This window comes from Canis lupus, chromosome 21 (assembly GCF_011100685.1).
Source record: "Canis lupus familiaris isolate Mischka breed German Shepherd chromosome 21, alternate assembly UU_Cfam_GSD_1.0, whole genome shotgun sequence".
In the NCBI taxonomy this organism is placed as follows: Eukaryota; Metazoa; Chordata; class Mammalia; order Carnivora; family Canidae; genus Canis; species Canis lupus.
In genome coordinates this window covers 37,195,407-37,220,778 of record NC_049242.1, presented here as the reverse complement: position 1 = coordinate 37,220,778, position 25,372 = coordinate 37,195,407, and positions in this window count along the sequence as shown.

The window sequence follows — 25,372 nt, the reverse complement described above, 5'->3', positions numbered from 1 at the left end:
GAGATGCAATCCAAACTAGAAGTCCTAACGACGAGGGTTAACGAGGTGGAAGAACGAGTGAGTGACATAGAAGACAAGTTGATGGCAAAGAGGGAAACTGAGGAAAAAAGAGACAAACAATTAAAAGACCATGAGGATAGATTAAGGGAAATAAACGACAGCCTGAGGAAGAAAATCCTACGTTTAATTGGGGTTCCCGAGGGCGCCGAAAGGGCCAGAGGGCCAGAATATGTATTTGAACAAATCCTAGCTGAAAACTTTACTAATCTGGGAAGGGAAACCGGCATTCAGATCCAGGAAATAGAGAGATCCCCCCCCCCTAAAATCAATAAAAACTGTTCAACACCTCGACATCTAATAGTGAAGCTTGAAAATTCCAAAGATAAAGAGAAGATCCTTAAAGCAGCAAGAGACAAGAAATCCCTGACTTTTATGGGGAGGAGTATTAGGGTAACAGCAGACCTCTCCACAGAGACCTGGCAGGCCAGAAAGGGCTGGCAGGATATATTCAGGGTCCTAAATGAGAAGAACATGCAACCAAGAATACTTTATCCAGCAAGGCTCTCATTCAAAATGGAAGGAGAGATAAAGAGCTTCCAAGACAGGCAGGAACTGAAAGAATATGTGACCTCCAAACCAGCTCTGCAAGAAATTTGAAGGGGGACTCTTAAAATTCCCCTTTAAGAAGAAGTTCAGTGGAACAATCCACAAAAACAAGGACTGAATAAATATCATGATGACACTAAACTCATATCTTTCAATAGTAACTCTGAACATGAACGGGCTTAATGACCCCATCAAAAGGCACAGGGTTTCAGACTGGATAAAAAAGCAGGACCCATCTATTTGCTGTCTACAAGAGACTCATTTTAGACAGAAGGACACTTACAGCCTGAAAATAAAAGGTTGGAGAACCATTTACCATTCAAATGGTCCTCAAAAGAAAGCAGGGGTAGCCATCCTTATATCAGATAAACTAAAATTTACCCCTAAGACTGTAGTGAGAGATGAAGAGGGACACTATATCATACTTAAAGGATCTATCCAACAAGAGGACTTAACAATCCTCAATATATATGCCCCAAGTGTGGGAGCTCCCAAATACTTATTTATTTATTTTTTATTTTATTTATTTATTTATTTTTATGATAGTCACACAGAGAGAGAGAGAGAGAGAGAGGCAGAGACACAGGCAGAGGGAGAAGCAGGCTCCATGCACCGGGAGCCTGACGTGGGATTCAATCCCGGGTCTCCAGGATCACGCCCTGGGCCAAAGGCAGGCGACAAACCGCTGCGACACCCAGGGATCCCACTCCCAAATATTTAAATCAATTAATAACCAAAATGAAGAAATACTTATATAATAATACACTTATACTTGGTGACTTCAATGTAGCTCTTTCTATACTCGATAGGTCTTCTTTTTTTTTAATTTTTATTTATTTATGATAGTCACACAGAGAGAGAGAGAGGCAGAGACATAGGCAGAGGGAGAAGCAGGCTCCATGCACCGGGAGCCCGATGTGGGATTCGATCCCGGGTCTCCAGGATCGCGCCCTGGGCCAAAGGCAGGCGCCAAACCACTGCGCCACCCAGGGATCCCTCGATAGGTCTTCTAAGCACAACATCTCCAAAGAAACGAGAGCTTTAAATGATACACGGGACCAGATGGATTTCACAGATATCTACAGAACTTTACATCCAAACTCAACTGAATACACATTCTTCTCAAGTGCACATGGAACTTTCTCCAGAATAGACCACATACTGGGTCACAAATCAGGTCTGAACCGATACCAAAAGATTGGGATCGTCCCCTGCATATTCTCAGACCATAATGCCTTGAAATTAGAACTAAATCACAACAAGAAGTTTGGCAGGACCTCAAACACATGGAGGTTAAGGACCATCCTGCTAAAAGATGAAAGGGTCAACCAGGAAATTAAGGTAGAATTAAGAAGATTCATGGAAACTAATGAGAATGAAGATACAACCATTCCAAATCTTTGGGACGCCGCAAAAGCAGGCTTAAGGGGGAAATACATCGCAATACAAGCATCCATTCAAAAACTGGAAAGAACTCAAATACAAAAGCTCACCTTACACATAAAGGAGCTAGAGAAAAAACAGCAGATAGATCCTACACCCAGCAGAAGAAGAGAGTTAATTAAAATTCGAGCAGAACTCAACGAAATCAAGACCAGAAGATCTGTGGAACAGATCAACAAAACCAGGAGTTGGTTCTTTGAAAGAATTAATAAGATAGGGATCCCTGGGTGGCGCAGCGGTTTGGCGCCTGCCTTTGGCCCAGGGCGCGATCCTGGAGACCCGGGATCGAATCCCATATCAGGCTCCCGATGCATGGAGCCTGCTTCTCCCTCTGCCTGTGTCTCTGCCTCTCTCTCTCTCTCTCTGTGACTATCATAAGTAAATAAATAAAAAAATTAAAAAAAAAAGAAAGCCCTTTGCTTTAAAAAAAAAAAGAATTAATAAGATAGATAAACCATTAGCCAGCCTTATTAAAAAGAAGAGAGAGAAGACTCAAATTAATAAAATCATGAATGAGAAAGGAGAGATCACTACCAACACCAAGGAAATACAAATAATTTTAAAAACATATTATGAACAGCTATACGCCAATAAATTAGGCAATCTAGAAGAAATGGACGCATTCCTGGAAAGCCACAAACTACCAAAACTGGAACAGGAAGAAATAGAAAACCTGAACAGGCCAATAACCCTGGAGGAAATTGAAGCAGTCATCAAAAACCTTCCAAGACACAAAAGTCCAGGGCCAGATGGCTTCCCAGGGGAATTCTATCAAACGTTTAAAGAAGAAGCCATACCTATTCTACTAAAGCTGTTTGGAAAGATAGAAAGAGATGGAGTACTTCCAAATTCGTTCTATGAGGCCAGCATAACCTTAATTCCAAAACCAGACAAAGACCCCACCAAAAAGGAGAATTACAGACCAATATCCCTGATGAACATGGATGCAAAAATTCTCAACAAGATACTAGCCAATCAGATCCAACAATACATTAAGAAAATTATTCACCATGACCAAGTAGGATTTATCCCCGGGACACAAGGCTGGTTCAACACTCATAAAACAATCAATGTGATTCATCATATCAGCAAGAGAAAAACCAAGAACCATATGATCCTCTCATTAGATGCAGAGAAAGCATTTGACAAAATACAGCATCCATTCCTGATCAAAACTCTTCAGAGCATAGGGATAGAGGCAACATTCCTCGACATCTTAAAAGCCATCTACGAAAAGCCCACAGCAAATATTCTCAATGGGGAAGCACTGGGAGCCTTTCCCCTAAGATCAGGAACAAGACAGGGATGTCCACTCTCACCACTGCTATTCAACATAGTACTGGAAGTCCTAGCCTCAGCAATCAGACAACAAAAAGACATTAGAGGCATTCGAATTGGCAAAGAAGAAGTCAAACTCTCCCTCTTCGCCGATGACATGATACTCTACATAGAAAACCCGAAAGCCTCCACCCCAAGATTGCTAGAACTCATATAGCAATTTGGCAGCGTGGCAGGATACAAAATCAATGCCCAGAAATCAATGGCATTTCTATACACTAACAATGAGACTGAAGAAAGAGAAATTAAGGAGTCAATCCCATTTACAATTGCACCCAAAAGCATAAGATACCTAGGAATAAACCTAACCAAAGAGATAAAGGACCTATACCCTAAAAACTATAGAACACTTCTGAAAGAAATTGAGGAAGACACAAAGAGATGGAAAAATATTCCATGCTCATGGATTGGCAGAATTAATATTGTGAAAATGTCAATGTTACCCAGGGCAATTTACACGTTTAATGCAATCCCTATCAAAATACCATGGACTTCCTTCAGAGAGTTAGAACAAATTATTTTAAGATTTGTGTGGAATCAGAAAAGACCCCGAATAGCCAGGGGAATTTTAAAAAAGAAAACCATAGCTGGGGGCATCACAATGCCAGATTTTGGGTTGTACTACAAAGCTGTGGTCATCAAGACAGTGTGGTACTGGCACAAACACAGACACATAGATCAATGGAACAGAATAAGAACCCAGAAGTGGTCCCTCAACTTCATGGTCAACTAATATTCAATAAAGGAGGAAAGACTATCCACTGGAAGAAAGACGGTCTCTTCAATAAATGGTGCTGGGAAAATTGGACATCACATGCAGAGGAATGAAACTAGACCATTCTCTTGCACCATACACAAAGATAAACTCAGAATGGATGAAAGGTCTAAATGTGAGACAAGATTCCATCAAAATCCTAGAGGAGAACACAGGCAACACCCTTTTTGAACTCGGCCACAGTAACTTCTTGCAAGATACATCCACGAAGGCAAAAGAAACAAAAGCAAAAATGAACTATTGGGACTTCATCAAGATAAGAAGCTTTTGCACAGCAAAGGATACAGTCAACAAAACTCAAAGACAACCTACAGAATGGGAGAAGATATTTGCAAATGACATATCAGACAAAGGGCTAGTTTCCAAGATCTATAAAGAACTTATTCAACTCAACACCAAAGAAACAAACAATCCAATCATGAAATGGGCAAAAGACATGAAGAGAAATCTCACAGAGGAAGACATAGACATGGCCAACATGCACATGAGAAAATGCTCTGCATCACTGGCCATCAGGGAAATACAAATCAAAACTACAATGAGATACCACCTCACACCAGTGAGAATGGGGAACATTAACAAGACAGGAAACCACAAATGTTGGAGAGGATGTGGAGAAAAGGGAACCCTCTTACACTGTTGGTGGGAATGTGAACTGGTGCAGCCACTCTGGAAAACTGTGTGGAGTTTCCTCAAAGAGTTAAAAATAGACCTGCCCTACGACCCAGCATTTGCACTGTTGGGGATTTACCTCAAAGATTCAGATGCAATGAAACGCCGGGACACCTGCACCCCGATGTTTCTAGCAGCAATGTCCACAATAGCCAAACTGTGGAAGGAGCCTCGGTGTCCATCGACAAATGAATGGATACAGAAGATGTGGTTTATGTATACAATGGAATATTCCTCAGCCATTAGAAATGACAAATACCCACCATTTGCTTCAACGTGGATGGAACTGGAAGGTATTATGCTGAGTGAAGTAAGTCAATCAGAGAAGGACAAATATTATATGTTCTCATTCATTTGGGGAATATAAATAATAGTGAAAGGGAATATAAGGGAAGGGAGAAGAAATGTGTGGGAAATATCAGAAAGGGAGACAGAACATAAAGACTCCTAACTCTGGGAAACGAACTAGGGGTGATGGAAGGGGAGGAGGTGGGGGGTGGGGGTGAATGGGTGACGGGCACTGAGGGGGGCACTTGACGGGATGAGCACTGGGTGTTATTCTGTATGTTGGCAAATTGAACACCAATAAAAAATAAATTTATTATTAAAAAAAAAGACCTAGACAAGGCTAACAGATGTATGAAAAATGCTTCACGTTACTTGTCATCAGGGAAATACAAATCAAAACACATTAAGATACCACTTTACACCAGTGAGAATGGCTAAAATTAGTAAGACAGGAAACAACAAATGTTGGCAAAAATGTGGAGAAAGGTGGACCCTCTTAAACTGTTGGTGGGAATGCAGCTGGTGCAGCCACTCTGGAAAACAGTATGGAGGTTCCTCAAGAAGTTAAAAATAGAGCTACCCTATGATCCAGCAATTGCACTACTGGTATTTACCCCAAAGATACATATGTCCTGCAGCAGCTGTCTCCAAAAACAATCGTATTGGCTTTTCAATAGAATATATGCCAATTACTGAGCCAATCACTAAATCCATGAGACGTAATACTCTAACTAGTAGGTCACATGCTTCCTTCCTGAAACTTAGAAAACTCGGTACCATACTGAGAGGAAGTGGAGGATGGAGGCTGAATAGCAAAAACTGCTAGAGACTCCAGAGAGAAATGGCTAAGGACACTGGCCACCAGGCACCAGGGCTTGGGAATCTGAGCAAAGATCTCTGTTTTCCAGCTTGTTATAACAAGCAGGGGGGGGGGGGTCACTGCCTCTGATTGGATCCATAGGACATGGACAAGGAGAACAAGGGCTGCACCCACCTGCAAAGAGCCTGCATTGGGGGTTACCCATTAGCCCCCAGAGCTCTTGAAGAATTAGTAGGCAGGGAAAGCGTGCATGCAGGCACAAGCACATGCAGTTTTCCCAGCACCATTTATTGAAGAGACTGTCTTTTTTCCATTGGATATTCTTTCTGCTTTGTTGAAGATTAGTTGACCATAGAGTTGAGGGTCCATTTCTGATTTTTCTGTTCAGTTCCATTGATCTCTGTGTCTTTGTGCCACTACCATACTGTCTTGATGATCATGCACACACACACAGAGGCACATGCAATGATAGACTTTGCCTCTCCTATTAATTTTGGCAGATAAAGGACTAAGCCAAACTTGTTTGTTTTGGAGTAACACACAAATAACCACAATAGATTCATTTTTATCATAAAACTTTTTGTCTCTGATCTACTGTCTCTTTCCTACAGTTTCTGAGTGAACACAACTGTATTCCACTCCACTCTCCACTTGCCTCTTTTGTCTGTTCTAAGTCAACCTTGTCCAGGGCCCCTTCATCACCAAGCGCCACATCTCACTGACCACAGCTGGCATTATAGCTGTGTAGCACACAGCCCTGGTTGACCAGTCTAATCCTAATGTGCACAAAGGAGATAGTTACAGACCTTCAAAAAGTGTCTTCATTTATGTTAGTAAGAACTAGCCCCCTAACCAACACTATCTCCAGTCAAAATATTGTAGAAGGACAAGAAAAATACATATGACAAGTCCTTCACTGTGGCATGTGCTGGTTTCCTCATCTTAAAACAGAATTTTCTACCATTTCTAACCTCTGTCCTCTTTTGCTAAATGCAAAAAATCTCATACCTTCTTATTCTAAGATACTTTGAAATGATAAACCAAATATTTTGATGAAAAATTAAATCAAAGTAATGATACTTCTGGATCACACACATTTCCCAAAAAGGTTCTCAGTCAGCGGGTTGAGGGGCATACACTTCCCCTGACCCTGGAAAAAGCACTGCTTTGAAGCATCTCCCAGGCAGGGTAAAAGAAGTAAGGACTTCACATCATAGCACACAGTGGTTTTATGGGTTTTAACACCTTTTTAAGCCCTTTCTGTACCTCAGTAAAATTCTACTGGCTAATGTTACCCTTAAATAACAAATGTGGACACTGGACATCTGAAGCCTCAACATTGTACATATCAATATGCCTACTCATGCACATACATATACATGTTGCATGTATGTTTGTAAATATTCAATAGCACATCTCTATAATTTATCCATTTATTCATTCAATAGGTATGTATTGAGCACCTACCATGTGTCTGGCACTGCTGAGTCAAAGAGCAAACACTAGCCCCTGTCTGTCCTCACAGAGCTTGCAGTCTCACTGGGGAGACAAATATTAATCAAATAATCTCACTGCTGCCCCAGTTCAGTGGCAATTACACATTGGTTCCATCCAGTCTCCTGTGGACAGGGACAGGGTTCTGTCCTTGCCTCCTGCATGCCCCAAGTCACCAAGACCCCCCCGCCACCTTACATTCTAAGCAGTATTGATGGTGCAGAGCCATAGAAAGGGGGCACGCCCATAGGGAATGATAGGTTTTTAAATCTACTCCTGCCCCGCATCATCTCCCCAGGAAGATAAACTCTCATCCTGTGAGTATGCACTGGAATATTCAGTCTTTCCTAGAAAAGCAACATTTTCTTCTTTGCTTATGGTTAAATAACTGCAGGGTTTTGTCCTCATTTCCACGGTACACGACTCCTATCTGCCTGTTCAGGGGAAGTCAAGGAAGTCAGTGAGTGCAGGGTGGAGTGGGGAGAAACAGACATGATTATTTTGAATGTGATCGACAAACACGAGGGAGGCTAGCATATTATAGGAGATCCAATAATGAGGGATCTGTCTTACGGAAAATTGAGTGAAATTGAATTATGGAGAATTAAGTGAGCTAAGCCTGGAAGCGATGGGACCAGGTAAGGTTTGCACCAGGATGCGGACAGTGGCAATGCAGTGACTGGATAGAGCTGAGCTCCATGTTGTAAGTAGCGCTGATAGGACTTCTGGGCGGGCTGGATGGGTGTGATGCCATTTATTAAAACAAGGAATGTGTGGAAAGGGACAAATTTGGGGAAAGGGGAACTAAAGACTTTTGACATGAAACAGATAATTTCTGTATCTCATTTTTATCTTAGGGTCTCAGTGTATGCTTTTAGGAGAAAATGAGTGGAAAAGTGGGTAAGGATTTAAAACCTGGCTCTACTGCCCACTACTTATGATGAAGACCAAGGTGAGGGGAAGGAAATGCTGAAAGATCCCCAGGCCAGTTTGAGGGATGAGTTTTGACCCATCCTTTACCAGGAGTTAAGGATGGAGGGCAGGAAATGGTAGGGATGGGGAAGGCGGCAATAGAGTCAGTCGGCTTAGGGTAAGGAGTAGGATGAGGGTGGAGAGGGAAGACAGGGTCAGAAACTGAGGACAAACACTCTGTTCTTGAAGGACCTGTGTGCTGTTTCAGGAGCCATATGACCCAGTGTGACTCAGAGTTGGCAGTGGCGGTGTGGTTGTCACACCACACCTGACTCCCCACTGAGGGCTTAGGGCACCACCAAGAGAGGACAGCTGTGCCTGACAGAGCCGTGTAATAAATAAACCAAGGGCACCATTAGCAGAGACAGAATGGATTGCAGGCACCAGTCTGCATCAAGGAGTGGAAAAGCATGAATGGACTCAGCCTGAGTCCAGGTAAGCAGAAATACCTAGAGGCGACTTTGAGACCACCTGGAGTTCTTCTGCAAGCAGATGGGACTCACAGCAAACAAGATGTGAGATTCAATGTTAATTCAACTATATCTGATATTCTCAGTTGGTGAAGCCAGGGAGATTTGAGGCTACACAGGTGAGGGCAGCAGCAGCCAGCAAATAGTGGATATGGCCTATATCTACCCACACTTTTGTCCTCTTACAATAAAAGGCCATCTAGCCCAGATTCGACTTTTATTGCTAGAGTAAGAACCCACAGTATTTACCTTATTGGGCATAGGTCCACCATGCTACACTATGCTTAACGTGAACATATGTTCTCTGTTGCCTGGCAACATGAGAAAAAGCTGTTCTAAGAGGCTAGGTGAATATGCAGAGATGATGATACTCATTCACTCACTCCACAAAAATTAGCCTAATACGTGCCAGGCACTGTGTTGGTTCCAAACCAAATTGTATACTTACTTTGAAATAAGCCTAATGCCAGAACCAGCACATCTAGAAGATATATTTTCCCTTCTGTATGGTTTTTTACTTTTCATATGAGATTTTAATAATGGAAGAACTAGTATTTACCACATTAAAATACACACAGACACATATACATACACACACACACACACCTTAGCAACTACTGGCTAAATATCATAACATCCAGCACACCTTTCTGTTTTCAAATGTCATTTAGTCTTACAATCATGGTTGGACAAGCAGCCTCTCAAGTGGGTATTACTGAGCATAATCTTGGCCCAGATACATGCTAGAAAGAAGAAGTGCAAAAACAACTCTGTCCCAAGGGGTTTTTATACCCCAGTTGAATAGGCAAGAGATATACCTGAAATTAGGCACCTCCCAGGCAATCAGTAGGACTGCCTTCCTGGCCCCTTTGGAGGCATGTGGAGGTATGGAGCCTTGTGACAAGTTTGGTATCAGTTTCAAGCCAAACATTTAATTGTCCATGCAAGATGCTCCAGAACTCTCTTTCCCTCTGGCACAATGACCAACACCATCTGTTGGTGTCATTTCGGGTCTCTGAGTGTTCACTATGAGCAGAGCCCTCTGCCAACCCATGATGGACACTTAGCAGGAACGAGAAATCAATCTGTTTTTAATCTTAAGCCATTCAGCGTTGGAGGTTGTTACAACAACAGCATGACCCAGGTTTGTTTGTTTGCTTACTTGCTTTTAGAGAGAGACCACCAGAGTGTGAGCTGGGTTAGGGGTGGAGGGAGAGAGAGAAGGGGAGAGAAAATATTAAACAGGCTCCACTCCTAATGTGGGCCTGATGTGGGCTTGATCCCATGACCCTGAGATCAAGATGTGAGCTGAAATCAAGAGTCAGATGCTTAACTGACTGAGCCACCCAGGTACCCCATGACCTGGGGTTTTCTGACTTGAAAAACTAAAAGGATGAAGCAGCCAAATCTCTAGAACATGTTAGATCATAGAGGAGGGTATTTTAAAAATGACACCAGCAAATGAGGCTAAATTTTTTCAAGAGTGTTCTCAAAACTACAGGCTGCCAAACTCGACATTGACTCTCTACTAGAGTCTACAAGGCATAGGTCAAGAGAATGGTCTGTGAATGCTTAGAAAAGAAAGCAGAGACCATAAGGAGTCAATGTGGCTTAAAGACAATCACAACTAACCAATGTCATTTACCTTGTAGCAAGGTTTTATGTCAAAAACAACAGATAGTGTTGTACTCATATTAGAATGGCTTCAAAAGAAAATTTTATAAAAGAACTAAATACAAAGATGAGCAGGATGTAGGAAGACCAAAAGAATAGCATAGTACCTCAGGCTAGAACAATGGGGATGTTACCACCGATGAGCCCAAAGGTGAATGGAAACCTGAAGACAGAGCTACTGTATGCAGAGCCACATCTTCTTTGGTGGAGAGACCTGGTCAGCCTGAAGTAATGTTGCATTAAGGGAGCTTGGAAAATAAATATCCCAACTCATCTTTCTCTTTCCCTCCAATTTCCTGTCTCTGTTGGCCAACCTCATTTGAAAATCCAACCAGAGGGCAAAGGAACTGTTGATATAGTCCAGATAAGTCAGCCTCCTGGGGCACAAAGCTGCTAGAGGGCAGGGTGGAGGAGGAAAAGTCTGGAGAGCAGATCTGGAGGGGCAAATAAGAGATAACCAGCTAAGATTATTAGGAAAATTAAATATACATAACATATCTGGACTTGAGTGAGGTATTTGACAAAGGTTATTAGGAATTCCTTAAGGAAGAAGAACTGCTCACACCCTCTTCTGTGCTCCATAGCACTTTGCACATATGCTCCAGGGTGGACCGTGGTAACTGTGGTTTCATCTTCTTGGCATGCTTCTTCATCTCCTTTCTGCCAACATTCTCAAAGGAACCTGCCTTCAATCCTTGTGTTTTGGATGTAGTCAATTGCCACACCTTATCTTGACCTAATCCCCAACTCTAAAGAGTGGGCAGCTGAGTCAGTCAGACCAGATGTTCCTGTTCTTACTAGGAACATTACTGCCCAAACTAGTGAGAACAATGCTCTCCTGCCTTAGGTTACACTGCTGGAAAGACACAAGTTTGGATCACTGGACAGCCATCTTCCCTAGCTTGGCAAAAGAAGCTATTTCTAGTAAAAGAGTTTGTGATTCTCACGCAAAAAAAAAAAAAAAAAAAAAAAAAAAAAAGAGGAAAAAATCTAAAAGATGAAAAATTATTGTCTGAGTCTCTGGATGAAACAGTTTGTGAGGTTAATAACTTCGAAATTTCTAACTTACATGTTCCACTCCACTACTTTTTTTCATTTTTGCTGCTTTGAGCTGGATTTATTTTGCATATACAGAGATCTCTGATTACCTGTGCTATAGAGCCTTCAACATTAACTTCATAGTTAATCATAGCTGATAGTGCTATCACCAGTTATTTATTAGAATAATTGTTAATCCAAATAGTAAAGGCTAGCATAGTGATAATAGCAACTACTATTATTGACTGCTCAGTAAATATTCATGGGATGAATGATTGTTACTGGAATACGTGAAAGCCTTGTCAGAAAGCAGGGCATGAGGCTCTGAGGCCACATACAGGTACTGAGTACTTGGAGTATGACTGGTCCAAACTGGAAATACAACCAACACACCAGCTTTCAAAGACTCAGTATGAATAAAGGAATATCAAATATCTCATTAATATTTTTATGTTGATTAGACATTGGAATAATATATTTTTAAAAGATTTTATTTATTTATTCATGAAAGACACAGAGAGAGAGAGGCAGAGACACAGGCAGAGGGAGAAGCAGGCTCCCTACAGGGAGCTTAATGCAAGACTCCATCTCAGGACCCCGGGATCATGACCTGAGCCAAAGGCAGACACTCAACCACTCAGCCACCCAGGCATCCCAATATTTTTGATATATTAGGTGAATTAAAAATCTCATTAAAATTGATTTCACCTCTTTCCTTTTTTTTTTTTTTTTTTAATGTGGCTACCTGGGCAGCTCAGTGGTTGAGCATCTGCATTTGGCTCAGGATGTGATCCCAGGGTCCTGGGATCAAATCCTGCATTAGGCTCCCTGCAGGGAGCCTGCTTCTCCCTCTGCCTATGTCTCTGTCTCTCTCTCTGTGTCTCTCATGAATAAATAAATACAATCTTAAATAAATAAATTAATAAATAATAAATAAATAAGGTTACTGGGAAATTTAAATTAGTATGTGACTCCCATCATATTTCTATGGAACAGTGCTGCTTTGAAATGCATAGGCACATGGCTTTGGGGCCTTGACCACACTCTGGGACAGGAAAAGCCCATTCTGGAGTCTGTTCCATGATGTTGGTAAATCCCTCAGGCCGCTGCCTGGCACCTCGGAAACACTCAATCCTGAAGCTAGGGAAAAGACAGGAGGTGAGAGAAAAAGAGATGTTATTTTTCTAGTAGCAGCTACTGTTGTTATTGATATCATTCACCTCCCTTTACTCATCTGAAAAATGAGACTAAGAATTCCTGCTCTGCCGACTTCACAAGGTTGCCGAGTGGTTGGGGTGAAAGAGTACATGTAAACTGAAAGCTCCTTAAACTGTAAATAGCTACATAAACAGTGGTTGTCACAGTGATAATCATCACGATGGCTGCTGTAGGCCCGGGCTCATGCCAGGAGTGCTGCCGTAAGTGGGCCTCAGGAGCCCAGGGCTCTGGCCGCTGGCCCAGTCACTCTTTCCATTGGATCCACCGCCAGGTGACAGGGGAAGCCAAGCTCCGTCCTGCCTGCCCTGCCCTGTGGAGGAAGAAATAGATTTTCCCTGAGGACCCCTGCCATGAAGCACCTTTTGCACCTCAGGCTTGATGATAGAAACCGTGAGAAGTACACAAAAGCTTCTAAGATGTGGTCTGGCCCTTTGGGAGCTGCAGCATAAGGAAGGAAATCGACTGCAAAACAGCCATCCAGGGGTGGTGATCTCTGCCGGGTAACAGGGAGAGACCACAGCTGAGACTGGGCCTCGGGGAATTAGGAGGAGCTTCAAGAGAGGAGACATCTGAGCTGGTGTTCCTGAAGGACTCGGTGGAGAGGTGGGGGCGAAGAGGGACATTCCAGGCAGATAACAAAGAATGCCTGGTGCACATGAGAAAGGGGAAAGGCATTTGGAAATGGGTGGTAGGGGGTGCATGCTATAGGCCTGCAGTGAGTGGAGGCCAGTGAGGTCAAATATCCACAAATGTGCAGGATGGTCGTGCTGCCTGAAATCGCAGTAGGGGCTCCATTTAGAAACTGATAATCGGTCGTTGGGGTTGGGAAAAGTTGAGTGAGAGAGGTAGGTGGAAAGGTAAAGTAGGGCTAAGCTGAGAAGGGCCTCATGGCTACACTATGGGTTTAGGCCCTCTTGCAGGTAACATAGAGCCGCTGAATACCCTCTTGTCCACAGGGATGTGTCTCCCCATTCTAAACTCAAGCAGGCAGGCATCCCTGCAGGGCTCTAGAAGGAGAAGCTGTGGTGGGTGTGCTCACACCGTGCCCTGCTGTGCTCCTGAGGCCTCCACCCAGGAGATTCCCAGTGGATCTGTCCCAGATCCAGAATGAGGCCATCCTCCCTTTGAAACGCCAGACTACGTGTGGACACAAACAGGCACTTAAAACCATTTGTCAAATTGAATTCACTTCCCAGACCTGGTATACCAACCAGCTCAGTGAAAGAAAACCTGCATTCCATGTTGCTCGTGTATATTTAGGTTGAGTCAAGGTGGTACCACTGGGTTGTCAGAATCTTCATCCCAGGAGCAGGCCAAAGGGCTCGCGCTGCCAGGCCTGCCTGTTAATGGTTGTTAAGAGCTAGCGCTTATTAAGAGAGCTAACTTTGAGTCAGGCATTGTCCTGGGTACATTATATACCTGATTACATTTCATCTTCACAGTGACTCATTTTATAGGTGAGAAAACATGCTCAGGTAAATGAGTTGCCTAAGGTGCTCAAGTGACAGAGCCAGGCCTTGAACCTAGATCCGTCTGACTCTAAAGCCCTTGGTTCTTTCCCCAACATACCCCTGTTCCTCTGTCATGAGAAAATGAAAAGGAGGAAAAGGGGACCCAAGGCCCGGCAATTCGCAGGCAATGAAGACACTGCAACCTGGCAGGGTATGGTCTGCAGAGGGCTGCAGGGATGGTGTGAGGTTTCTAAACCCAAACGGCTCTCTTGGCCCTCACTCAATTCCGAACAGGGCCCAGGAGAGCTATGGAATGGAAGCAGGAAGGGGGAGCAGAGCTTGGGCAGGGAGCAAAGAAAGGAACAATAGTCCAATCCTCAGATTTTGGGGTCCAGTGTGGGGAAACTGAAAATATTAACTCAATGCCTCTAGGCCTCAGTAGCTTGTGAGTACAAATGGGGACCCATAATTCAAATAATTCAGAGACTCTAATTCCCTGCAAAGTATCCCTCAAGTACTTCTTTTTTATTCTTTATTTTTTTAAGATTTTTATTTATTTGAAAGAGAGAGAGAGGGAATGAGCAGGGGGAGAGGGTGAAGCAGGGAGTCTAATGGGGGGCTCAATCCCAGGATCCTGGGATCATGACCTGAGCTGAAGGCAGACGCTTAACTGACTGAGCCACTGAGGTGCCCCTCAAATATTTCTTGAAGTTCCCAAAGAGTGTCTGACGTATAATCATGAACCAACTCATCAGTTTAACCAACACCTAACCTTCACCCTACCTTGCCCAGGTTCTTCCTTGTCAATGTCCTCTACCCTTACAGCTGCAAAAAGCGGCTTCCACATACCAATAAATGACAGTGCCCTTTCTGGAAAAGCCATAGCTATTCCAATATGGTTACCACAAGACCATAAAACCTTCTATGCAAAGTAAAGGAAGCTCAGGATGCCTAGGTGGTTCAGTGGTTGAGCATCTGCCTTGGGTTCAGGTCGTGATTCCAGAGTCCTGGGATCGAATCCCACATCAGGCTCCCCATAGGGAGCCTGCTTATGTCTCTGCCTTTCTCTGTGTCTCTCATGAATAAATAAATAAAGTAAAAGTAGAAGCAGCTCTTCCTTGCTTTGGTGGACTTAAGCACCACTCCCAACCCTTTGTCTGGGTGCCCATGTGCAAGTCACAACCTGTGCATGGTAGGACTGGGTGCCAAGGATGCCCCCAAACCTCTGGGTGCCAGAGTGATACTAGGTTCCATGCCAAGGAGGAGAGAATGGACTCTCCTCACATTTGCATTGGATTTTTTCACCAGGGGACCCTGAATTTGCATTGTCTGAGGCCAGAGTGTGAGGCTCACCTCTCCACCAAGATTCACCAACACATTTCAAGGGACTTGGCAGAAAATAAACACCTCCCATGAACAGCCCCAATGTGTTCCTATCTCCCACCTTTCTCTGTTTTCCAATCCCACACTCAGTCCTTTCCCACAAACCACCCTCATGCTTATCAGCTCATGTGAAGAGAATCAAGAAGGTGCCCAGTCCACCAATTCTGACCCCCATTCTAGGCTCAACTAGAACATTCTTTTTGCATAAGTAACTACAAAGCAGTTATGCTGAAAGTTATAGAGAAGATAGTTCAGACAAGTGAGTCTTTGAGAAAGAACACCTGGATGGAGCCTAAACAATGAGTAGGGAAAGTTAAAGTTAAGGATGACATTCCAGACAGAAGGAACAGCATGAGCAAAGCAGCAGAGGCTTCAGCGTCTGTTGCCAGAATATAAAATGCAAGGCAGGGAAAGAGAGAAGCCAGAGGAGCCAACAGGAGCCAGAATAAGGATGGGTTTTAAGACTACATTGAAGATATCATACTTTCCTTTAAGGCAGTGGGAAGACATCAAAATGTCTAGCAGAGGAGTGAAATGATCAGTTGTGTGCTTTAGAAAGATTGTTCTGGTTACCTAGAATGAATGTGAGAAGTGCCAGAGAGGAGGAAGTGGATCTACTAGGGGATGGGAGTGTTGAAGCCATTGGGTAAGAGGTGATGAAGACCAGAGTTGAGCAGAGGTACAGACGGAGGAGGAGGAGTAAGGGGAAATAAGAAATGGCTGCAGCCTAAGATGGATCTGGGGCATCTTCCTGCACTGAGAGGGCCAGTCATTGTTCTGAGTCTGCCTCCCCTCTGTTGCCTTCAGGGCTGATCTTCCTTTCTTCCTTTCCATTCACTGACTTTCTCTCTTTGAAGATGCTAATGGGCAGGCTCCTCAGTCAACCCCTTAACCCAGCCTCCTAGGTCAGCCCTGGGTAGGGGGGTGGGGGGGTTGGGGGGGTGGGGAAGGCAACAGAACACAAGGGAGAGAGTAAGGAATCACCAAGTAAGCACATCTGAGAAAGAATATGGAGCAACAGTACCCTCTCACCCCAAAGGAAGTGGACCTTCTCTCTGCACTTGAATCTGTGCCCCTCCTGCTGGTCATAGACATCACTGATGTCTCACCCTACTCTACTCCTAAATCTGCTCAGCCTGTTACTCCTTCATTCCTGGATTCACTGGTCCCTCAAAGCTCAGCTGCATCCTACACCCACATGCCTTTAGGTCTCCCCTACAGCCCATGTCCTGTGCCTACCCCATGCATCCCAGGCCCAGCCCTGACTCTTCCTTTGGAAGCTATTCTCAGCTCAGCTCTGCCCGTGGCTTATGCTGGTGCTTCTTCCCATGGGTTGACCTCTCAATGCCTCCCACTTGCTTGACACTGGTTTCTGGGCCCAGAAGCTGAGGCTCTCTTGTTGTAGGTCCAATCATCTGTCTGGGTCACAGTGAAGGCTGCTGTGTTCCCTGTGATATCATCCCCACTGTCTCTGAGTTCCTTGAGGACAGAGGAGGAGTTGTAGCTACAGGTTCCTTCCCAACACCTGACCAAGAGCCTGGCACAGGGAATATTTGTGGTTAGACACATGGAGAGATGGTCAGATGGCTGGCTGTATGGATCAATATATATAGGAAACTGCCAAGTGGCCCCTACTCCAACTTTACCCCAGTGAGGCCTCATGATAGTCTAGTCCTCACTATTTCCTGGTATTTCAAAAGATGAGTCTAGCTGGCTCCAGAATTTCTAAATAGAGCTTAGGAATGACAATCAGGTTAGGAAGATCAGTGAAGATATTTGCATTTCTACAGCAAGCACCTTTTAGTGTGTGTGTGTGTGGTAGACATGGGAGATGTACCACCACATTCCCCTTCAAGGGAGGAGGTGCTGCTCAAACGCAGTGTAGTCAGGAGACAACTTCTGAGGCCAGTTCCTGCAGGGTCTGCCCTGGCTCAAGAGTTGGCACACCCAAAGTTCCACCCTAACTGAGGCAGCACATATCACATGACTGAGTAAGGGGGTGGTGTGTCAAGGCTCGGTCATGTTGGCTTGATCCAAGACATTTAAGAGGCAGTAGTGACTCCCAAGCTCCCTACTAGAGGGTAGAAGCCATATCAGGCTTCCAACAGACTTTAATTTCCCCCTCTGCCAATCCCGCTGCCACTACCTCCTTTTCACAGGTCTTGATCCCTAGGTAAACAGCCTGATCCTGAAACCCTGGACCCAGAGTCTGCTCCCAAGAACCCAAGTAGCCACATTAATTTTTTTAATTTACAGATATAGATAGCAGTATTTTTAAACATTGTTATATTCAAGTTTTTCATGCATTGAAAAATTAATCCTTATCAAAAACACCAAGTAATGGCTACGGAGTTAGTAGAGATGATGGAAGAACTAAGGCCCCTCCAGTCCCACCCTTTCCACCGACACTGACCTCTGGTGGAGCTCTCTAGTTTGGAAGGCACGAGGCTGCAGATGGACTTAGCAAGGGCTATGTCAGGGACAGGGAGCTGGGTGCCCCAGCTGTGTCTACTGGGACAAAGAGAGCTGTAGATTTCTTATTATCAGGCACCTCCCTAGTCACACAGCCAGAAACAGTACCAAGATCACCTGGCTGTCTCTCAGGAGGGACTTCCAGAGCCTTAGGGAGATTCTAGGATTGAGGGTAGTTTTGCTAGATGAAAGAAGCAAAGATCACAGTCTGGAGCTGCTGAGGTGCCTGAAAACTGAAATTCAGGATACCAGAAAGGAGAAAGCTCCTCAGGGCAGTAGCTCCTGCTGAATTTGCATATGGACTCTTGGGTTTTTGGCTAAGTACTAATCTGTGGATGCACAGAGCAAGACACCACAAGTCTGTCAGAAAAGAGTTATCCATCAGGGTCTGTGTAAGCTAAATGGAGATTCTGAAGGTGGCACAATCTGCAGTATTTGTGTTCTAACCAGAATAAAGTGACATCCAGGCACTGAGTGAAGTGCTCAGAGGGCCGTGCATAGGAGTAGGTCTGCTCTAGCCTCAGAACAAGGGTTACAGCAAGCCCAAATGGATTAAGTTGAACTACCAATATATTAAGTGCCTAAAAGAACAAAAACCAATGTTCTTTATAGGAAGAAAATAAAATCCAGACTCTCAATAATGTCATATCCACATGGTTCAGCAAGCAATAAAAATTATTAGACATGAGAAGGGGCAGGAAAATGTGACCTACAACCATTAATAGCAGCAACAACACAATGCTATCTCCAACCCCGCCCCCTGCAAAAAAGCCATCAAATTCTGAGAGGACATAGACATTGGAATTAACAGCCAAGGACTTTAAAAGAGCTATTATAAACATATGGAAGATATAAGGGAAAAGATGGATGTAAGAAATCGTAGTAGAGAAATGAAAACTATAAAAAAAGGAACTAAAATGGAAATTCTAAAACTAAAAGTTGTAATATCTGAGTTGAAATTTTACTAGATGGGTTTAATAGCAAACTGGAAATTACAAAAAAAAAAAAATCAGTATACTTGCAAACGGGATAGCAGAAACTCTCCAAACTGAAATACAGATCAAAAAAGGACTGAAAAATTAAATACAGCCTCAGTGGCCTATGAGATAATATCAAGCAGTCGGATATATGTATATGTGGAGTCTTAGAGGAAAAGATAGTAAGACTGGCACAGGAAAAAAAAAATGCATGTTACCGAAAGGGGAACAACATAAGAATAATCACTGACTTTATGAAAAGCAATGGAGATCAAAAGATGATATATTTAAAATTATATATTTAAAGTGCTAAAGAAAAAAAATTGTCAACCTAGAATTCTTTTTCCAGAGAAAACATCCTTTAAAACAAAGATGAACTAAAGACACTTCCAGATAAATAAAAGCTGAAGAATTCACCACCAGCAGATCTACATTACCAGAAATGTTCATGTTTTCAGGCCAAAGGGAAATGGTAAATTCAAAATATGGATACACGTGAAGGAAGAAAGAACTCCAGAAATGTTTTTTTTTTTCCAGAAATGTTAAATACATTTTGTTTCCTTAAGATCACTTACAAGAAACACAGTTGACTATTTGAAGCAAAAAATATTAACAATGTACTGCAGTCTGTAACATTTGGAAAAGTTAAAAAAAAAAGAAAAAAAGTTTGACAATGGCAGGAAGAATGGGAGGGAGGTAAATGGAAATACTGTTGTTAAGTTTCTAACCTGTTAAGTGGTGAAACAATAAATCAAAGTAGACTGATGAGTAGAAATACTAGCAAGCTGAATTCAGTAGTGTATACAAACAAAAGATAATAGACAACTAACTTGGGTTTAATCCTAGAAAAGTGAGGTATTTTATCATTTAAAGTGGAATAAAAAAAATAAAGTGGAATAATTGCACTTAAGTTTGTGCAAATTAAAGTGGAAAAATAGTCTTAATGCTTTTCCTATTCTAGAATTGTGCTTTTCCATCCTGACAAGCTAACACCAAGCCACTTAAAGATGCAGAAGTTTGGCCAAAGACAGCAGATTTCACTGCACACATGCCATGCTTCCTTTCTGCACCCATGACAGACATCACCAAATGATCATGCAGGGCATTCTCTTCTACTGAGTGTTTCGAGTCTCAAAATTTTTTCAACACAGGTATCAGTTATTAACTGATTGGCAGTATAAGCTAAGATAAAACCTGTTTTGTGATCCCTGTTTTGGGCCAGTGGAATGAGAATATGGAATGAAGTTTCATCAGAACTACTGGATCACTTAAGGACAATGTAAGACTGATCTTACTATTATAATACCAGCAATGATTATGGTGACAATAAATCAATGTTAGAAAAAAAAAAAACTAGAAAAATTAGCTGCAATCTGGGCTTTTGGATATTTGCAGTTGAAAGCATTCCTGCTCCAGACTTGATGCCTAAAACTGAAATGTGAAAGGTGGGAAGAACAGACAAAACTTTGGAGGTAGATGGATATATCAGGATCAAGCCAAGAGAAAGATTAGAATTTTGACAGAATGGCAAGTGGTTTAAGCATGAAGAATAGGAAGAATGTGAGAGACATGAAGTTGTCTGGATCATAATAAGCTGTCGGAATTGTGTTATGACGTATGGACTTAATCCTGGAGGCAGTGTACAGAAGGGAAGTCATTTAAGGTTTTAGGTAGAGGGGTGAAGATAAACAGATTTGTGATTTAGGAAGTTCATTCAGCTGCTGTAAGAGCGTGCTTTGGAAAGGAATCAGACTGGAGGCATGAAATCAGTTGCAAAGAGCAGCTGCAGAACACAGGAGAGTGGGTCTGCAGGAGTAAAAACACCTCACATAGGAACTTTGCCTTGGGGGCAAAGGCAGGGGTGGGGAGACTCCAAAGTGAGAACTTGAATCAGAATTAGAAACTCAACCTGAATAGAATAACTATAAATAGAATAATAAATAGAATGGAAAGCTCTAGCCAAGGGGGTAAAAAGGTAAAAGGTAACGAAGTTTATTTAGTGTATGTACTGGCTTACATTGCAATAGAAAAAAAATTAAGCCAAATCCCCCGCCCCCAAAAGACCAAAACAAAATTCCTGACGACTAAATGTGGAAACATTGCACATTCTCTTTCGAAAATGAAAAGGGTGAGAAAGCTGTATGGAATGCCTGGTGAAGCAAAGCCTCAAATCTAGAGCTAAGAACCTGTGATTTAACAATTTCTGAACAGACGTACCCTGCAATTTCTAGTTGTGAGACTCTTCCGAATTATTTTTGATTCTGAGGAAGAAGGCTCAAATAGGAAGATGATACATGCATATATGTGAGGATGGGATGATTTCCAGGGTTTGTTTGACGACAGTTAAAGTTTTTTTCTAATTACAGGCCACCAGTCTTCCTGTGTCTTTTCATTTTTCAGTGTGAGGACCACAGAGTTAATTGAATATGAAATACTCTAGAAACCATGCTATAGAATTAGAAAAGACAGTTTTGTATTTCAGATCTTCTCTCTTAAATACGAGGAGGAGGGGAAGCCCCAAAATGTTCCTGGAACACAATTTAGGCCCAGGTCACATGCTCTAAATCTCTCACCCAGGAGGAAGACAAACCACTTGACAACCGGCGGACTACAGATCACTGGGGTAGAGAAAGAGGGTGAGTTGTCTCAAGGCGTATTAACGAAAATTCTGTGGGAATGGATCATTTGGGAACTGGTCATCTTTAAAGAATTCTGCCCTCGGTGAAATGACTAGGTGGGAATTATGTCCTTGGATGAGGAAGCTTTGAAGGATCCTCCTTCCAACCCAGTGAGCAAGTTATTGGTGGCAGAAAACCCATAGTGGAGGGGGTGCTCAATGAAAGTGATATTAATATTGCAGGGGAAAAGGAACTGATTTCTTATATTTTTATTAAAAAAATATTCAGTATCTGTATGTTAAAACAAATGTGACAGAAATATTAGAAATGGGAAAATCAGTGTAGAATCAGGATGTAAGTTGAGTTGCATTAGTAGAATTCACTCTATAATTATTCATTTTATTCCTTTGACGTTTATGGTGATTTTGAGGAAGTAGTTAATGAACACTTCTTATGTATCATACACTTTATATTAATTATACTGTTACACTCCCAGGCAGGTATTTTACAGATGTGGAAGGTGGGGCTGAGAGGCTAAATGACTCATTCATGGCCATACTGCTGGGAGGTGGCAGTCATTATACCTAGTCTCGCAGCAAAATTAATGTTTTTCTATATATAGAAAAATATATTTTGCTTCTCTGTCTTTACGAAAAAGTTTTACCAGTATTTTCTGCATTTCAGAAGTGACTGTGTACTTGTGCTCTGCAATTACCATGGAATAGTATGTCAGAGATGCTGACATGGGAGTACTCATTTACAAAACAGAGTATTTGTAGAGAAATGGGAGTGGAATCTGCTGAAAGATGCAAAAGAATCACAATTTTGCATGTTTCTGTTATCTGCTTTTCTCTTATTTTCCTCCAAGGGGATGTTTTGTGTGTGCCTTTTTGAGATGATGCTAATATGTCTGCCCTAGTGCCAAGGAGGATCTCTGCATAAAATCATGCTAAATCCTATCTAGGACCTGAGTAATGACATTTCAAGAAATAGTTCATTTGCTCTGTAATGACCTAGAATTTGATGGTTTGTTAAGCTAACAGAGTATGGAGTGTGCTTGCAGGTAAAGCGCATCTGACAATACAGGAGAGGTAAGAGGGTGTTCTTAACATCATGAGTTAGGACAAAATTGAAATTATACAGTGAGGGAGCTCAGGGCTGAAGACATCAGGGCAGGATGGGCAGTTCTTACAGTGTACTGAGCATACCTCTTATGTCAGAGTAAAACAATTCAAAAATTGGCCCAAGACTATAAAATGCTTGCGTAGTGGGGAAGAAGGCAGATGATATAGGCAGGTCAAAATGTTCCATTAAGCCATTTCTGCAGTGCTGATGGTACACTCGGCCCACCCTCCCAATGGCTTTAGCACCACTGATCAAAGTGTTTGTAAAGCTTACCCAGAGTTTTTTTAATCGAAAGCACACACCATCAGGAATCATCATGTACCAGGAATCAACTTGCCCTTCAATCTAGACAACTAGGTTTCTTTTTTTTTTTTTTTTAAAGATTTTTCATTTATTTATTTATGAGACACACAGAGAGAGAGAGGCAGAGACACAGGCAGAGGGAGAAGCAGGCCCCATGCAGGGAGCCCGATGCAGGACTCGATCTCAGGTCTCCAAGATCACACTCTAGGCCGAAGGTGGCACTAAACTGCTGAGCCACCCGGGCTGCCCAGTTTCTTCGAATAAGTATCTTGGTAAAGAAAGACTCTGGAGATAATATAGTCCTCAGCGTTATTACTTTGATTATGACCTGCTAAGAATTTAGAAGATAGTATTTAAGCACGATTTTACAGTACTGAATAAAAAGTCTAACTGAATAAAAGACAGTAAAATTTGTCAGTTGTGGAGTTTCTAACTTGGGGCATTTGCACTGTTTTGTTAGCATCTCTATGCTTTATATAAACAAAGTTATTGCTGGAAACAATTTTCACATCCTTTCAGCAGCCACCTTGCAAAATCTTGTACATGAGCAGGAAGCTGAACAGTAGTATGACTTCACATTATCAAGAAGTTGAAAAGTTTACTGAGTGATTTCTCAATGCCAGGTAACATAGAAAATAGGCCCTGCTCTCTGGGAGAGCTCACAATCAAATGCAGAAAACAAAGTGAAGTGGTATTTTCAATCTAATGAGGGCAGGTCATGTTTTCATGTAGCTTAACCCAACAGAACCCTGATCACTTCAGATTTCCTCAAATAAGATATTTTAAAATCAGCAATACTTTAAAACTGTCTGTACCAAGTTATGGTAGTTAAGAGAGGTTCCCAAAGCTAGAACTCAGCTTTAAGAACAGAAATACCTTCTCTGTCTACCAAGAGCTGAATGGCCTCAGTGGGAGCTGACTGTGTAAACTCACAACTGACCGATACATAATATGAACATTTAGGAATAGGATGACGTGGCTGCTCAGAGGACATATTCGTGGACGGCAAGGCCATCAGAGAAAGACCAAGCAGGAAACTAAGAAGCACAAGAAAATAAACCTACCTACCAAGCGCTAAAAATGAAAAAAAGACCTGGACAGTTTCAAGGGCTATGGCTGCCTACTAAGTTGTCATTCCTTAATTTTGAGACAGAATTCCATCCAAGATCTGGAGTTAAAAATCCAGAATGAATGGATCTTGACTCTTACTGCAGAAAAAGACATATATTTTTTTACATTTTTGTTATTTTTCCAGATTCCATGTGCCCTCATCTGTAAAGTTAATTTAAAACAAAAACTGGTTGGTTTAAAAAAAACAAACAAAACTCAGGCTCATTGCAGAAAACTTAGAAAACATGAGAGAATAGGGACAAAAAGCCAATCAATCATAATTTCACGTTTATATGAGTTCTTTCCTGAAACACTAAGCAGTGCTTTTAACATTTCATCCATTTCTTTCTTTATACGTTATATTAAAATTATGTTTACTTACCTAAGTCACAAAATCCTAAAGTGTAGGTAGTGTGTTATAGTCCAGGTGTGTACCACTGAGAAGCTTATAGTATGGTGGGTGATACAAATAGGTTAACAGATAATTGCAATATAAATCACAGCACCAAACCCATGATAAGTTCTGAATATTTTGATGAATGCTGGGTTTCAAACTGAGGAAGCCAATAAAGACATTTACAACAACAGCATGTCAGACAACTTCTCTGAAGAGTCCAGAAACGTTTGTGTTCCTACAGTGAAAAACAGTGTCTTGTGGTGGGCACTGAGCAGTGGGGCTTTGGAGCTAGACCCACCTGAGTTCAAACCTTGGCTCTGACACTACCAGCATAACGTGGGTAAATTGTTCCTTTCGTATGCTTTAGTTACCATACCTATAAAACAAGGGTGATAGAGGTACCCTCCTCAAAGTATTAATAAACATAAATGTTTAGAGTTAATATATGTAAAATGTTTAGGGTACTGCCTGACACATAACAAGTGCTCAACAAATGTTCACTAGTATTATTTCTACAACATGAAAGGCGCAAGGCTGGTTTTCCTTTCAAGAAACCAAGAACCAAGTTGGGAGAAATGACAAGAACCTGTGAAAGATACAACACAAAGCAGAAAATTAGGTGTTAAATGTCCAAAAATTAGGTACTGATGAAATATACAATCTCCCAGGATGACTATTGTAAATATAACCACATTTATCTGTATGTTTAGGTTCAGATGTTTGTTAAA